This window comes from Magnolia sinica, chromosome 11 (genome assembly GCF_029962835.1).
Source record: "Magnolia sinica isolate HGM2019 chromosome 11, MsV1, whole genome shotgun sequence".
NCBI classification, from domain to species: domain Eukaryota; kingdom Viridiplantae; phylum Streptophyta; class Magnoliopsida; order Magnoliales; family Magnoliaceae; genus Magnolia; species Magnolia sinica.
In genome coordinates, this window is record NC_080583.1 from 54,314,321 (window position 1) to 54,330,149 (window position 15,829).

At 38.6% G+C, this 15,829-nt stretch overlaps 1 non-coding gene across 1 annotated transcript; it reads right to left on the reverse strand.

Moving 5' to 3' along the window:
* Window positions 1-8,120: 8,120 nt before the first annotated feature.
* Window positions 8,121-8,227, reverse strand: LOC131219718 (small nucleolar RNA R71). Its single transcript, XR_009158363.1, has one exon. It is a non-coding gene; the product is annotated as a small nucleolar RNA R71 (small nucleolar RNA).
* Window positions 8,228-15,829: the final 7,602 nt, after the last annotated feature.

Sequence of the window (15,829 nt, forward strand, 5' to 3'; positions counted from 1 at the left end):
TTCTTTTTTTCTCCTCAGTTGACATTGGGGTGTGAGAATGGTCTTTGCTGGGCTTTTAGGCATCAGATTATGTAATCAAATGCTTGCTGCACCTAAATGAAAACTGTCAACAATCTATGTCCAGATCACCAGCTCTTAGTGAATTGCACGAGTGATGATCATGTGTGTCAATCTCAGGATCATGCTCAAGATCCAGGATGTTTGTCAGGCAAGTACACAGTGAATTGCACGAGTCCAGAAATCAGGAAGATCAACTTATCAGGTAGTCACATATATCACTTGAATGTGGACAGTTGGTTATCCTTAAAAGTTGAATGTGGACTGTTTGATCCTTTTCTAACCATCCATTTCTTCATACACAAATTACCACACAAAGACTCGATACTTTTTTCGTTGCATCATTCCTTGGACTTTTTTCTTGTGAATTCTGTTGCTCATCTGGAGAATGGAAGTTAATTTCTTTTGTTTGGTTATTTGTAGATTTAACATTCTGATAGAAAAGAAGAAGAAGAAGAAGAAGAAGACAATAGATCGACCCAAAACCAAGTGACAGGTAATGAGACAGGTTCGGATCTTCTTCCTTGCTTCCAATTTATTTGGATTTGGACCATAACTGGACTTGACCCATGTATATACTAATTGATCAAGCCTGGGGCTGAGTTGTAGATCCAATTAGTAAACAGGTCGGATCTAATACACCCATCGACTCGATCCTACCCAAGATATTAGCGCCCCGATTTGCAGACCACTAACTGGGTATCCGGAATATTGTGATATGCCATTGTGGGAATTTGTAGATGAATGGTAGGATTCATATAAATATTAAAATACACATGCACATGCATGAAGAGTGATTTTCTAGTTCTTGCTTCTAAAACTGGATACTGGAAACTGGACTCCAGTTGGGATTTTAAAACATGATGGTTGTACTCCAATTGTTTTCACGTGTTTTGTATTGAAGATAATCAAAAGTGTTTTATTTCAGTGATGAGGTATGTGATTGAAATTGATCGGGTGGGCCTTACTAGCATGGGGCATTGTTCAAAAACCCAATGTTGTGATTATGGACTGTTGACCTTGTTTATTTCAACTTATCTTCACAGATCAATGACTGCCCAATTAGATTCATTTGAAGAAATTTCCAAATAGATCTTCAACTTGGATGGAAGTCGTCTTTATCATCAATGCAACTTGCTTCAAGACATTCTTGTGGCATTTATTTATTCTCTAGGATTGCTTGAGAGCTTGGAAAACTAAAAGAAACATTTCCTCTTAAAAGTTATTTTCCAAGGAAGTACTTTCGAGAGTGTAAAAAACAGAGGGAGGGCCGGGAGAATTCTCACCCAACGCACTTTTTTTTTTTTTTTGTTTTCCGGTTGTTTCAGAGAATCCTATCAGCAGATATCAAAAGAAGGTCCATCACAGAGTGCGTACACGCACAGCAACCTGCAGAGCATTTACACAAAAATTGGGAGTGGATTAGGTGTGCCCCGGCCTCACCCAAGATGGTGTGGCCCTGACCCTGGGGCCCACCTTGATATATGTATCCTGTATCCATTCCCTCGCTCTGTTTTACCATATCATTTTAGAGCATGATCCCAGATGAAGCAGATCCAATTCTCAGGTAGACTGCATTGTAGGAAATAGTGGTGATTGACCATCAATGGGCAACAAAAGCTTTGGATCAAGTTGATATTTGTTTTTTTTTTTTTCCTTGTCCAGGTTTGTGTGACCTTATCAACTGGTTAGATGGCAAATAAACATTACCAAAACATGATGGTAGGCCCTAAGAAGTTTTTAATGATAAGGCATTCAATTCACCACTGCTTTCTTAGTATGGTCCACCTGAGATTTGGATTTTCTTCATTTTTGAGCTCACGTTCTAAAATGATCTAGTAAAATGGATTAATTGGTGTAGATATAGAATATATGCATGGTGGGCCCCATGGTATGGGCCACACTTTCTTGGGTGATGCGAAGGCGCACCTAGTCCACTCCCCTAAAAATCATGCTCACAGAAGAAATTGGTGGCCGTGAATGAATAGTGAAAAAAATGAAAAATTGGTCAATTGTCCAAACTAGAAGGACAAAATTAATTAGCTAACACAAGGGCAGTGAATTGGCTGTTCTCCATCCAAGAATGGGCCAATAGGTTTGAATGGTCTTGGTTGAAATGCATGCATGCTATGTGTACTCTAGATGGGTTCTACCATTTAGAGTTTCAACACCTGGTTAAGGGTTGGAGCACCCATAGGTGGTGAAATTCCACCAGCATGAGTGTATGGGGGTGTGTGTGCGTGTGTAAAAAAAAAAAAAAAGAAAAAAAAGAAAAAAAAGAAAAAAGATGGGTTGTACCATTTACAGTAACCTATAACCTAAACGTCGGGCCTCACAATTAGGTAACTCATGCTGTAATGGAATTCTTCATAGCAATTACTGGGATCTCCTTGAACTTTGTTTGATATGCTCTTTCTACAAACTAGGACTTGCTTTTTTATTGCTAGTATCTCCTTTCAACTTTGTTTGATGTGTAACTTGGAATTTTCTTTTTTAATTGGTAGGTGTTGCTGCAACTTCGTTTAAAGCAAGTCATTTCATATTTCTGATGTGGCCCTATTTAAATCAAGGGTAGGCATCCCCTCTCACATTGTTCTCTTGTGCTGTGGCCCACTTGACTGTTGGATCAGGTGGATTTAGGTAATGTGTGGTGATGCATCTGATAGATAGGGTTGATGGCCTTCATACATCAAGTGGGTGCCACATACCAGTACCTAGCATAGCTGGGATGAGACCATGATGATGATGATGGCCAATCTTTCTTTTTCTTTTTTTGCTCCCATTTGCTATAGTATAACATCGCAGTCAAATTGGAGGTGGCACTGCAGTCTATTATTTGGCCAGCTCCTTAGGTGGGCCACTCTTGAAAAATGGTGTAGACTGGTATGTCTCTAACGCACACCACCATTGCTGTAATGCAGAGAAGTTTAAATCAGACTTGATGAAGATAGGCTATGACCACTTTGAGTTCAAAAATACTTTCCCAGGACAAGGAGCATTTTGTTGAACTAGCTGTAGATGTTGTCATGAGGCTTAAGGTAAGTATTCGACTGAACTTTTTAGATGGTATACCATGCTGGTAACAATTCATGGCATGGTATACCATGCTAAACTGAATTAGAATGCACTACTTAACTAGAATTTAATGTTATTTGACAATTTGATTTCCCATCACCTCTTTGCTACAACAGTTGCCTCTTCTCGTTTGTTGCAGAAGTGTAAATCCTGTAATTATTGTTGTGTAAGTTAAAACTTACCCTATTGAGAGTGTTTCAATCCTCTAGTTTATTGTTTCTCATCCTTTCTTATATGCCTGAGGATACTTTTGTTACTTTGTTCTTCCTTCTTCTTCTTATTTATTTATTTATTTATTTTATTTTATTTTATTTTTTATTTTATTTTTTTAATCTGTATACTGTTGAGGATTTCCCCTCTGGTTCATGGTAGTTGGCAAAAATTGAAAAATTTTGTTCCCACTTCTTCTCGTACTATGTTTCAATGTTTAAAGTGCTGGGTAATTCATACGAAGAGAGATTGAAGAGGTGATTCATGGCATTTATGTGAGATATCAGGGTGATTCATTAGGTAGGGGTCAATGCAAACATTTCCATGGCCCAGAAATCAAGCTAGTCCACTCTTCTGTGGAAATGTTTCCTTGAATGAGACTTGGAAATTAGGGTTTACAGGGATGGTGTGTTTTGTTGATTTCTGATGATTGTTGGATGTTGGTCTTGGATCTGTTCGATCTGATGGGCCGCATTTGGATCTGATTAGATCGGACGGATTTGGTAAAAAAAAAAAGACTTGAAGATGCTAGCTAGGTCAGTTTCTTCTATTCCTTTTCTGGTTTTGGTTTCATTCTCTTCGTTAAAATTCTCTGTTTGCTTCTTATTTTGGTTTTTAGACTTGGAATTGTTGCTTATGGGCAGTGATGTGATTTTCCTGTAAATTTCTGGAATTTTATCTGTTGTTCATGAGCACACACCCATGGGGACATTTGCTATTCCGACATGAGTACCAGCCATTGCAATTTCATGCCACCACATGTTCCAATTTGGGTCTTCTACTCGTCTATTTTTGTAGATGTCTGTAGTTGGGTCCTTCTAACATGGGCCATGCTTTTAGAAATAATTTGATGGCTTAAGAAAAGTTGGGAGCAATCCATCTGTTTCTCTGTTAGGGGCCCACCTGATGACTGGATCAACTTGATTTGTTGGCTCGATTTTTTACATGATATGACTTGCCTAGTGGATGGCTTGGATCTCAGACCTGTGTACCATGTTGGTATGCATGTAAGTGGGAATTCGAGTGGAAAGGACCACTGGGTGCAACGGAAATTTAAAGTCACAAAAAACGACATGACCCAAGGCGTGGGGTGAGCACCATGGCTAACACACTGGATCATGATCATTATAAAGTCCTAACCAATATCATCTATGAAATGAAAAGATGAGACACCATGGGCGAAGACATGGGTCATCCACGACATGAAACAAAGTGAATGTTGTGTACCTTTCCTTAAACAAGGCAATGGGAGCTATGAAAACAGTAGCAATTGTCTGGCGGTAGGTGACCAGAACTAGATGGTTGAGGGCCTGATCAAGGACTTTCTTGAGAAGTGTATTCACAATAGCGAAGGCCACTTGAACGGCTACCATTGCAAATGCAGGCCTCCATTCATTAAACTTGCAGTCAGCTATTGATGGCTTTGAAATGGGCCTTCCCTCCCTCCCTTTGACAACTCCTTAAGCCTTTTCTCAAGCAAATACAAAGACCCAAAACCCCATTTTTGTAGATGTGTTATGCAGTGGGATCTATTGAGGGTCAAATATTACATATAGACCCTAGTTATTACCGGATTTTATGAGCATGATATTGTTTAACGGCTCGATTTAATCGTTTTTGTGATGCAGGGTGTATTTAAGAGCTTGGATTGAAACAGGTGCTAAAAGCTAAGATTTAATGCTCAAAATTCGCTAAAGCATGGGACGGACTCTAGGGGACCAAGATCGACGGATTTACATGCCAGAGATCCGAGAAAATCGATAAACTAAAGCTCAAGTGGCCGGAAAGTTCGCCAGAATGCAAGATCATAAGGTTCTCAGCATCTGTTCGGCTCAAAACTTCACATATGACCTGATGACCATAATTTAACCATACACATAAAATTTGACTGATTGGATCCTTGTGGAAGTGGCTTGAGAGACAATTCAGCACCTAAAATCATGATTTGGGGCCCGCATGAAATCTGGATATACTTCAGTTTTGGTCTCAACCCCTTAAATGAGGTTCTAAAATAGATGGACTGAACAGATTTCCTAAAAACATCATGAGTGGACCGCACTGGTAGTGCCAGTGCACAGTGCACAAGTGCAGTCGATGTGCACCGGACTGGGACAACCGGTCAAAGGAAGGAGACTCGTCTCCTTCCTACAAAAGGAAACAGCGGACGAACGACGTTCGTCGGTTTTTCTTAATGGGCCCCATTAATCATTCAAACGAACGATCCAGACCATACATTGCATTCATAGGGCAGGTCTAACCCACGTCTAGGTTTCTTTTTGGTTCATTCACGTAAATAAAAGCAGATCACCGTTCAAAAGCATGATGGACGGCGAAAGAAAACCATCAGTGGACCGCATCAACAACAATCCAAAACTATACATTCCTAACCTATTTTTCGCTAGAAATTCAATGGGCAGGGTTGATTTCATCGAAAACATCATCTTGGGGCCCACCGAGAGCTCAGCGCTGCCCTCGTGCGTAAGCTTACGCGCGTCCGTGAAAACTGGCGCTGTGGGGCCGTTCTGTGATCAAGGGGACATTCGAATCCATGATCTGGACCGTTCACAGGTTGAAACAGGTATCCATAAGCACGGCCAAGAAGTCAGTTTTGATGAATCTGGACGGTTAGCCTCCCAAACTCAGGCCAAACGCAGGATTTTTCAGCGTTCTCTTGATACGCAAAAACAGGGTATGTGTCCGGATCTTCTACGCATGGAGCTGCGTAAATTGAGTCGGTTCCATGACTCCAGTGGACCGACTACAGTTTTTATAAAAAGAGGAAGAGAGAGAGAGTGTGTTTGGGGGGCAGCCGTGGAGGTAAGCAGTGGAGCATGGGCCGGCATCCTTCTTCTCTACCTTCTCATCTTCGGTTCCTTCTTCCTTTTATTATTTTTCTGGCTTTAGCATGATTATGATTTACTGAACCTCTTAGCTAGGACTAAGAGGTGAAGCTTGTAGTGAGATGGGAGACTCTATTTTATGCCTTTAATTTAATTTTAATTTATGAACTGAATTTGATATTAGTTTAAGTATTAAGGGAATGTTTTTTTTTTTAGTTTTTAATGGTCTGTTGTGACTAAAATTACAATGGATCTGCGATAGCTTTGAGCATGTTCCTTCCCTTTTTATGTTTATGACGTCAGGAAGCCCTGTTGTTCACCATCATCCCTTGGGCATAGTCGGATGACGGTACCTTTCCCAACCTTCATACATTGATTGATTGGTTGGTAATTAGTTTAATTCTGTTGTTTACTTTGTCTCCTGAGCATGGTTTAGTGATGGAATCCATTCTAATTCATATACCTTTCATCTCTTGAAAACTATATTAAAGGAAGTTCAGTTTAATTTTCATGGTTACACCTTTCAACTGGATGAAGATGGACTCTAAGTTCAGTTGAGTTTTTGATGCAGGCATAAGATCTCCCTGATCTCTACAAGTGCATCCTCTGAATCCCTAGTTTCCTTCCTCTGAATTCCTTAAGTTTTAGATTAGTATTTCACTATTATTCCTCAAAATCATTAGATTTAGATCTCATCTTAATCTAGTTCTATTTCTAGTGAGTTTCAGATTACTATAGGTTTCAGTCCCTTGGGATTCGACCTCGGTCTTACCGAGTTTATTACTACATCACAACCCTATACTCAGGGAGTAAACAAGTTTTTGGTGCCATTGCCGGGGATTGACGGTTACGTTTTTCTGAAATTGACTAGTTTTAGAATTAGGTTAAGATTAGGATTTTCTATCTTTAGGTTTAGATTTTTCTGATTTCTAGAAACTAACCTGTTTTCCTGTTTTATAGGACCTTTACATACACATTCTAAATTGGTAATATCTTTCTAATTTTCTAGTCATTCTGTTTTCTACTTTAGATTAGGATTTATCTTTAGAAACTTTCTAATTCTAAGATTTCTTCTAATTTAGAAACTAACTTTCTTTCTATTTTAGTTTTAGAGTTTTCTTAATTTGTTTTTAGAAACTTTCTATTTCCTTTTTAGAAAATTTTCCTTTTTTAAGAAACTAGTTTACTTTTTATTTTAGGATCTCCTGCAATTTTTAGATTTTTATGTGTAGAAACTAACTTGGTTTGTTTTATTTTGCAGGTTCTTAATTTAGGACTTTTAATTTGGTAACTTCCTTCCAACTCTTTTCTCTTATTTTCTAGATTTTTATTTCTTCATTTCTCTTAAGTTTAGGTTTAGAATTTGAATTGTGGGTTGCGAGTGTTTCATGCCCAAGTGGGTTCGTGACAACACTCTACGTCTTAAGGAGGATTGGTTGAGGGGTTATCTATCCATCGCAGGATTAGACACCATTTGAGATCCTCAGAGTTAACTGAGGTTATGGCCGCAAATCAACCTCTTTTACTCCAACCTAGGGTGGAGGACATCCAGGATGAGAATGAGGTGCATCAAGCACCCCTGCCTCATACTTTATGAGATTATTTACAACAGGCAGGGATGAGTATGTCCTCATGTATGGTTTTTCTAGAAAATACAAGACACATGAATATCAAGCCAGGGGTGGTCTAAATCCTTCCAAAGTTTTGTGGCTTGAATTTGAAAATCCATATCTACACTTGAAAGAGTTTGATGAAATCATAGTCACTTTATACTTTCCTAATGTGTCTGAGGACATGGTCAGGCTGAAACTCTTTCCATTTTCTTTAAAAGAGAAAGCTAAGACGTGGTTACATTCACTACATCCCCGATCTATTGGCACATAGAATGACATGACAAGGGAGTTCATAAAGAATTTTTTTTCATATCACAAAACAAACACCCTTAGAAAGTCAATCATGAACTTTGCCCAAAAGGAAGATGAGACATTCTTCCAATATTGGGAGCGGTTCAAGGATCTTGTCAGCTCATGCCCATAGCACAGATTTGAAACGTGGCACATTATACACTTTTTCTATGATGGACTGACATCTTCCATGCGCCTACTGGTTGAGCAATGTGCAATGGAGAATTTATGAATAAAAATGTCGATGATGTGTGGGATTACTTGGATAGACTTGCTGAAAACACACAATCATGGGACACATACCCAAAATCAAATACCACTTCTAGGCCCACTCAATCAAAGGAAATGGGTGGAGTATACCTTCTGAAAGAGGATGATGATCTCAATTCTAAAGTGGCTAATCTCATAAAGAAATTTGAGGCCATGGAATCAAGGAAGGACAAGGGTAAGGAAGTTGTTTGCAGTATTTGTGGTTGTAACAGTCACACAACTGAAAATTGTTCAACTACATCTACCTTTCAAGAGGTACTGACTGAGCAATCCAATGCTATAAATAATTACCAAAGGCCTTTCAATGGACCCACCTCTAATACATACAATCATAGTTGGAGAAATCATCCAAACTTTAGTTGGAGGAATGAACAAACTACTACTCCTCAAGGTTTCTTTAACCAAATTCCAAATCAAGTGAAACCTCAAGAGGATCCGGTTCTAAAACACATTCAAGACCAAGAGCTACTTAATCAGAATGCGGCACAAGCAATCCAGGAAATCAGATCAGCAATTGGAACGCTTGTGTCCTCCGTCCAAAGGATAGAAACACAATTAGCAATTGTGGGAAAGGGGATGCTTCCTGCTCAACCTCTTCCCAATCCCAAACCACAATATGAGATAAGTGATCCTAGCTCTTCGAATCAGATGGAGCAACCTAAATCTATCACCACTCCTAGAAGTGGGAAGACCATTGACAAAACCATTCCGGTTAGGGCTGAAAAGCCTAAGGATCCAGAAGAGGACAATGATGTTAGACATAGTATTGCTCCACATGAATTAGAACCGAAACCTCAAGGGAAGCCGATTGTTCCATTCCCCCAACGGTTGATTATACCAAAACCTCTCTCTAACTCTCAGGATATTCTGGAGGTGTTGAAACAAGTGAAGGTCAACATTCCTCTACTTGATGCTATAAAACAAATACTTTCATATACCAAATTTCTGAAGGACTTGTGCACGACTAAAAGACGACAAAATATTCAAAAGAAAATCTTCTTGAATGAGAAAGTGAGTGCTATCCTAAAGCAAGATATGCCACAAAAATTCAAAGATCTTGGTAGCCCAACCATATCATGTGTAATCAGGGATTATCGAATTGATCACGCACTTCTTGACTTAGGAGCGATCGTGAATCTAATTCCCTACTCGGTATACAAACAGTTAGATTTGGGTGAATTAAAACTCACCCTAACCACATTACAACTTGCTGATCACTCTGTTCATGTACCAAGAGGGATAATTGAGGATGTGTTGGTCCAGGTCGATAGATTTTACTACCTTGTAGATTTTATCATCCTGGATACCGAACCCATGAGTAACATAAGCACTCAGCTTCCCGTCATTCTTGGTCACCCATTCCTTGCCACTTCAAACACAATTATCAATTGCAGGAATGGTGTCATGACTATGTCTTTCGAGAATATGACATTGGAGTCAAACATATTTTTCAATACAGGCAGATGGTTAGAGGATGATGACGATTTCCACGACATTAACATGATTGACTCTTTCATGGAAGATAGGACACCTTTGACCTTATCCTCTGACTCTCTAGAGACGTGCATGGCCCACTCCCCTGATTTTGATGATGACATGATTAAGGAGACGGAGGCCATGCTTGATACTGCACCGGTACTTGAAGTTAACCAGTGGAGGCCACAATTTGAAAAATTGCCCCAAACTGAAGAAGTGTCTCTGCTGTCTAACCTAAAGCCACCGAAGCTTGACCTAAAACTTTTGACTACTGATCTTGAACAGTTTTACTTAGGTCAAAAAGAGACATACTCAGTGGTGATTTCATCCCACCTTGAAAACAAACAAGATGGTATGCTCATTTCTACTCTCAAAGAAGATAAAAGAGTCATTGGACATATCATTACAGATCTCGATAGGATGAATGAACTCCTTTCAGCTAAATGTTTCGACTCTTTGGATGATTGTTTGGCACACTTTGCAGATTCAAACGATCCCATGATACACGAAATAGTGGATGCCTCGCAAGACAATACCTCGGTAGTTGTCACGGACCGAGAGAACCCTTATTCTGAAGTACCTCCTCCCCTAGATCCTGAATATTTACCATTAAAGGAGGAGGAGTTGAAAATTGAACTAAAGAGTGAAACTTCAGTGTGTGTTGAGACTACACCACCTACTATAAATTTTTTTTAATTTCATCTACTTGTAGTCTCTAATTCACCATGTGATATTAACGTTGAAACTTCTTCTGTCATAGGTGAATCGTATATACTCTAGATACCTCAAGCAATTCAACAGAAAATTTCTTATGAGATACATAAGTCTCTCTAGAAAGTCATGCTCTAGGGCATCCAAGCCTATTGTAAAAAGGGCTTTTGGATGATCTTGTCGAGGAACTTACTGAGAAACTTATCAAGATACTGGCCAAAAGAGGAACCTTGTGGCATGATTGAGTAGTTTTTCCCTGCTTTCATAGGACTAGGGTAGTTTGCTTTATGCTGCTCTAAGATAGACGGTTTTATGCCATTAGGTTAGTTTGCTTGATGTGTTGTTTTAGGATAGTTTGCTTTCGTGTCTTCACTCTCATACTAACCGGCTTTTATGCTGCGATCTCTTGAAAAGTCTCTCTCTCGATTCGTTATCCAGGTACTATCTTCTCATCACTTCTCATTTACTTTCATTGTCCCATGTGCATTGCATGCTCATATCTTTTACATTGAGGACAATGTAGATTTTAGGTTGGGGGTGAGAGATTAGGTTTCCTAATCAGTATTTTCTTGGTCTTGAGCAAAAATTGTGAAAATTTGTTAAAATTTTTCTAAAATTTCTTGTGAATTTGAATTGATTTTGACGGCCATCTAGGACACTTAGAATTTCAAGATACATGATGTTGGTAATTTCTGACTCTTAGATTCAGTATTTGTTAGATTTCACAGTTAAGTTTGAATTGTCAATCTAAAATTAGAAGTTATAAACATTGATTGAGTCATGATTTCACACGTCAAATCTTGCTTTCACATTAAGGTTTCAGTTTGATATTGAAGGGTTAACTTGGTAATCACTATGCATGTAAGAAACCAGCTTGGAAAATTTGTCATCATGATCAATTGAAGAAAAAGAAAATACCTAGCTAAAAAAAAACAGATACCTTTGGAAAGGGTTGGGCGAATAATCTTCACCATAGGTTTGCTCCCTATACGTGTAGATTTAATTCCCCATGGATGATATGTGAAAAGGATTAGGTGTACAGTCTTCACTATAGGTTGCTTCCTATAGGTGAGGATTTGATTCTCCTTCTTGGCGTTACTTTTAGTGAAAAAATCAAAAGCTGGAAGAATGAAAGAATGATCTGTGAGACACGTTTAGTTTTTAAGTGTCCTGAATGCTCTTGTTGGTTACCAATGGTATCATGAAATAGCGAGATGAATTTTAATGATGATAAGTCGAGATTACACTTTAAACTCATGGAACTCAATGTTAAGAATTTTTCTAATTGATGGATTAATACTTTGAACTTGATTATGAAGTTTACCGTGCACTTGATTCTAGGAGACAGTATTGCCCAACATTCATGAATCTTAGATTTCTAGTATCTTAATTGTTTTCAAAAATCGCTCGAATTTTTAGAGATTGTCCTGTATTTCTCAACTTATTTTCGCATACTTTGCTCAGGACTAGCAAGATGCTAGTAGGGGGTTGTGTTGAGGGTCAAATATTACATATAGACCCCAGTTATTACCAGATTTTATGAGCATGATACTGTTTAACGGCCTAATTTAATCGTATTTGTGATGCAGGGTGTATTTAAGAGCTTGGATTGAAACAGGTGCTAAAATGCTCAAAATTCACCAGAGCATGGGACGGAATCCAGGGGACCAAGATCGACGGATTTACATGCCAAAGATCCGAGAAAATCGAGAAACTAAAGCTCAAGTGGCCAGAAAGTCAGCCAGAATGCAAGATCATAAGGTTCTCAGCATTTATTTGGCTCAAAACTTCATACATGGCCTGATGAGCATAATTTAACTGTGCACATAAAATTTAACCCATTGGATCCTTGTGAAAGTGGCCTGAGAGACAATTCAGCACCTAAAATTATGATTTGGGGCCCGCATAAAATCTGGATATATTTCAATTTTAGTCTCAACCCCTTAAATGAGGTTTTAAAACCAATGGACAGAATAGATTTCCTAAAAACATCATGAGTGGACCCCACTGGCGGTGCCAGTACACAGTGCACAAGTGCACTCAACGTGCACCGGATTGGGACAATCGGTCAAAGGAAGGAGACTCGTCTCCTTCCCACGAAAGGAAACAGCGGACGAACGACATCCGTCGATTTTGCTTAGTGGGCCCCATTAATCATTCAAACGAATGATCCAAACCGTCCATTGCATTCATAGGGCGGGTCTAACCCACGTCTAGGTTTCCTTTTGGTTCATTCATGTAAATAAAGGCAGATCACCGTTCAAAAGCACGATGGACGGTGGAAGAAGAACATCAGTGGACCACGTCAACAACAATCCAAAACTATACATTCCTGACCTATTTTTCGCCAGAAATTCAATGGACAAGGTGGATTTCATCAAAAACATCATCTTGGGGCCCACAGAGAGCTCAACGCAGCCCTCGTGCGTAAGCTTACGCGTGTCCTTGAAAACCGGCGCTGTGGGGTCGTTCCGTGATCAAGGGGACATCTGAATCCATGATTTGGACCATTCACAAGCTGAAACAGGTATCCATAAGCACAACCAAGAAGTCAGTTTTGATGAATCTGGACGGTTTGCCTTCCAAACTCAGGCCAAACGCAGGATTTTTCAGCGTTCTCTTGATACGCAAAAATAGGGTATGCGTCTGGATCTTCTATGCATGGAGCTATGTAAGTTGAGTCGGTTCCATGACTCTAGTGGACTGACTACAGTTTTTATAAAATGAGGAAGAGAGAGAGAGTGTTTGGGGGGTAGCCGTGGAGGTAAGCAGTGGAGCGTGGGCCGACATCCTTCTTCTCCGCTTCTCATCTTCGATTCCTTCTTCCTTTTATTATTTTTCTGGCTTTAACATGAACTCTTAGCGTACGAAGAGGTGAAGCTTGTAGTGAGATGGGAGACTCTATTTTATGCCTTTAATTTAATTTTAATTTATGAACTGAATTTGATATTAGTTTGATTATTAAGGGAATGTTTTTTTTTTTAGTTTTTAATAGTCTGCTGTGACTAAAATTACAATGGATCTGCAATAGCTTTGAGCTTGTTCTTTCCCTTTTTATGTTTATGACGTCAGGAAGCCCTGTTGTTCACCATCGTCCCTTGGGCATGGTCGGATGACAGTACCTTTCCTAACCTTCATACATTGATTGATTGGTTGGTAATTAGTTTAATTATGTTGTTTACTTTGTCTCCTGGGAATGGTTTGGTGATGGAATCCATTCTAATTCATATAACTTTCATCTCTTGAAAACTATATCAAAGGAAGTTCAGTTTAATTTTCATGGTTACACCTTTCAACTGGATGAAGATGGACTCTAAGTTCAGTTGAGTTTTTGATGCAGGCATAAGATCTCCCTGATCTCTACAAGTGGATCCTCTTAATCCCTAGTTTCCTTCCTCTGAATTCCTTAAGTTTTAGATTAGTATTTTACTATTATTCCTCAGAATCATTTGTTTAGATCTCATCTTAATCTAGTTCTAGTTCTAGTGAGTTTCAGATTACGTACAGGTTTCAGTCCCTTGGGATTCGACCTCGGTCTTACCGAGTTTATTACTACATCACAACCCTATACTTGGGGAGTGAACAGGATCGCCTAAAGGTTATCCTTGAATAAGTGGGCACAGAGCACATCATTGCTTTAAGCTATCCACTTTCACTTTTCATTTTTACTATAAATGGTAAGTTTTAGATCACATATAACTTTTAATCCTTCTGAGTTGTAGGAGTCGTGCCAACATGAAAAGGGCTCCGAAAAATTAGGAGAATAATGTGGTTAGGCCAAACTGGGCTGTTACTACTTTTGGCAGAAAACCATGAAGTCTAGTAGGAATGGATACCGTCTGTAAATAGTAAGTTTTACTTTTTATAGTAAGTCACATATTTTAGGGAGTTTGAGTTGGAGTTTTGAGTTTAAAAGTCCATCCTAGGTTTGAACATATTTTTTAAAGGATTGTAATTTTATTTTTATTTTTTTTACTAATTCTGATTCTGAAATTGTGATTGTGATTCTGATTGTGAATACTGGATTTGACAAAAATGATGCCATTACTTCCTAATATCATCTATACTGATTGAGGGGTTTGTATATAGGTTTCAGAACTTGAAAGTGATCTTGTGTCAAAGTCTATAGAAGTTACATCTGTAGTTTCAGGGAAAGAAGAAGCTATATCTTTTACATTTGCTGAAATTGACCGTTTGAAGGAAGAAAATTCTGTAAAAACGTGAGCATTATTGCATTATATGGAGGGTGTTTACTGTGTTGGAGTGTATTTATTTCTTGCACATGAGGGCATGCCTTAGTTGTAATTCTTATGATAGGTTGAGCAAAGTGAAGTATTGTTTATTTAGAAATGTGAATGTGGGATGCATTGTATGATTTGATTGCTATTTGTAATAAATGCATCATTTTTTTCTTGATTGCATTTTATGTACTATTCTTATTAGCATTAAGCTTAGATGAGTTATCAATCACAGCAGGTTCTTGCAATAGAAACCGACACCATTATTACAATTTTTTAAAAAATAGCTATGAATTCTAGCCATAGCTATTGTTCTAAAAACTGTAGTTATTGCTAACTACAGCATGTTGCTATGAATTTCATTCCACTTTTAGCTACTGATATTATCCGTAGCAGTAGGTACATTTCGCTACAGAAATTATAGCTACTTCTTTTTCTTTTTTTTTCGTAGCTAGTGATATCTATTGCTACGGATCTAATCTGTAACCGTAGGTATATTTCACTACAAAAAGTATAGCTACGGCCTTTATCTGTAGCTACTGATATCTATTGCTACGGATTTAATCTGTAGGTGTAGCTACATTTCGTTACAGAAATTTTAGCTACGGCTTTTGTTTGTAGCTACTGATACCTACGCCTACAGATATAATCTGTAGTAATAGGTTTTTGACCTTTAGCTACACTACCAATAGTGACGGACGTTCTATGGACTAAATCCGTAGCGAAAGGTCTTTAGCTACGGTTTTTGGCCGTAGCCTTTGCCCATTTTTCTTGTAGTGCTTTATTCATTTCTCAATCCGGATTTCTAAATCAAGATTAGGGTTAGAATTTCTTACCCAAATCGTAACTGAAAAAGATCGGTTAGCTAAATGGAAAGGCGATTTAGTGCATGTAATTGTGGGAGAGAGACACTGCAACAATCTCCCAAACCTTCTCTTCTCTTCTCACTCTTTTCTCTTCTTCTCTCTCTTCTCTCTCCTAGGGTTTTGAGCAAATTCGTATGGAATAGAAATGAGGTGGTTTAAGGGCTTTATATAGGCCCAAAATT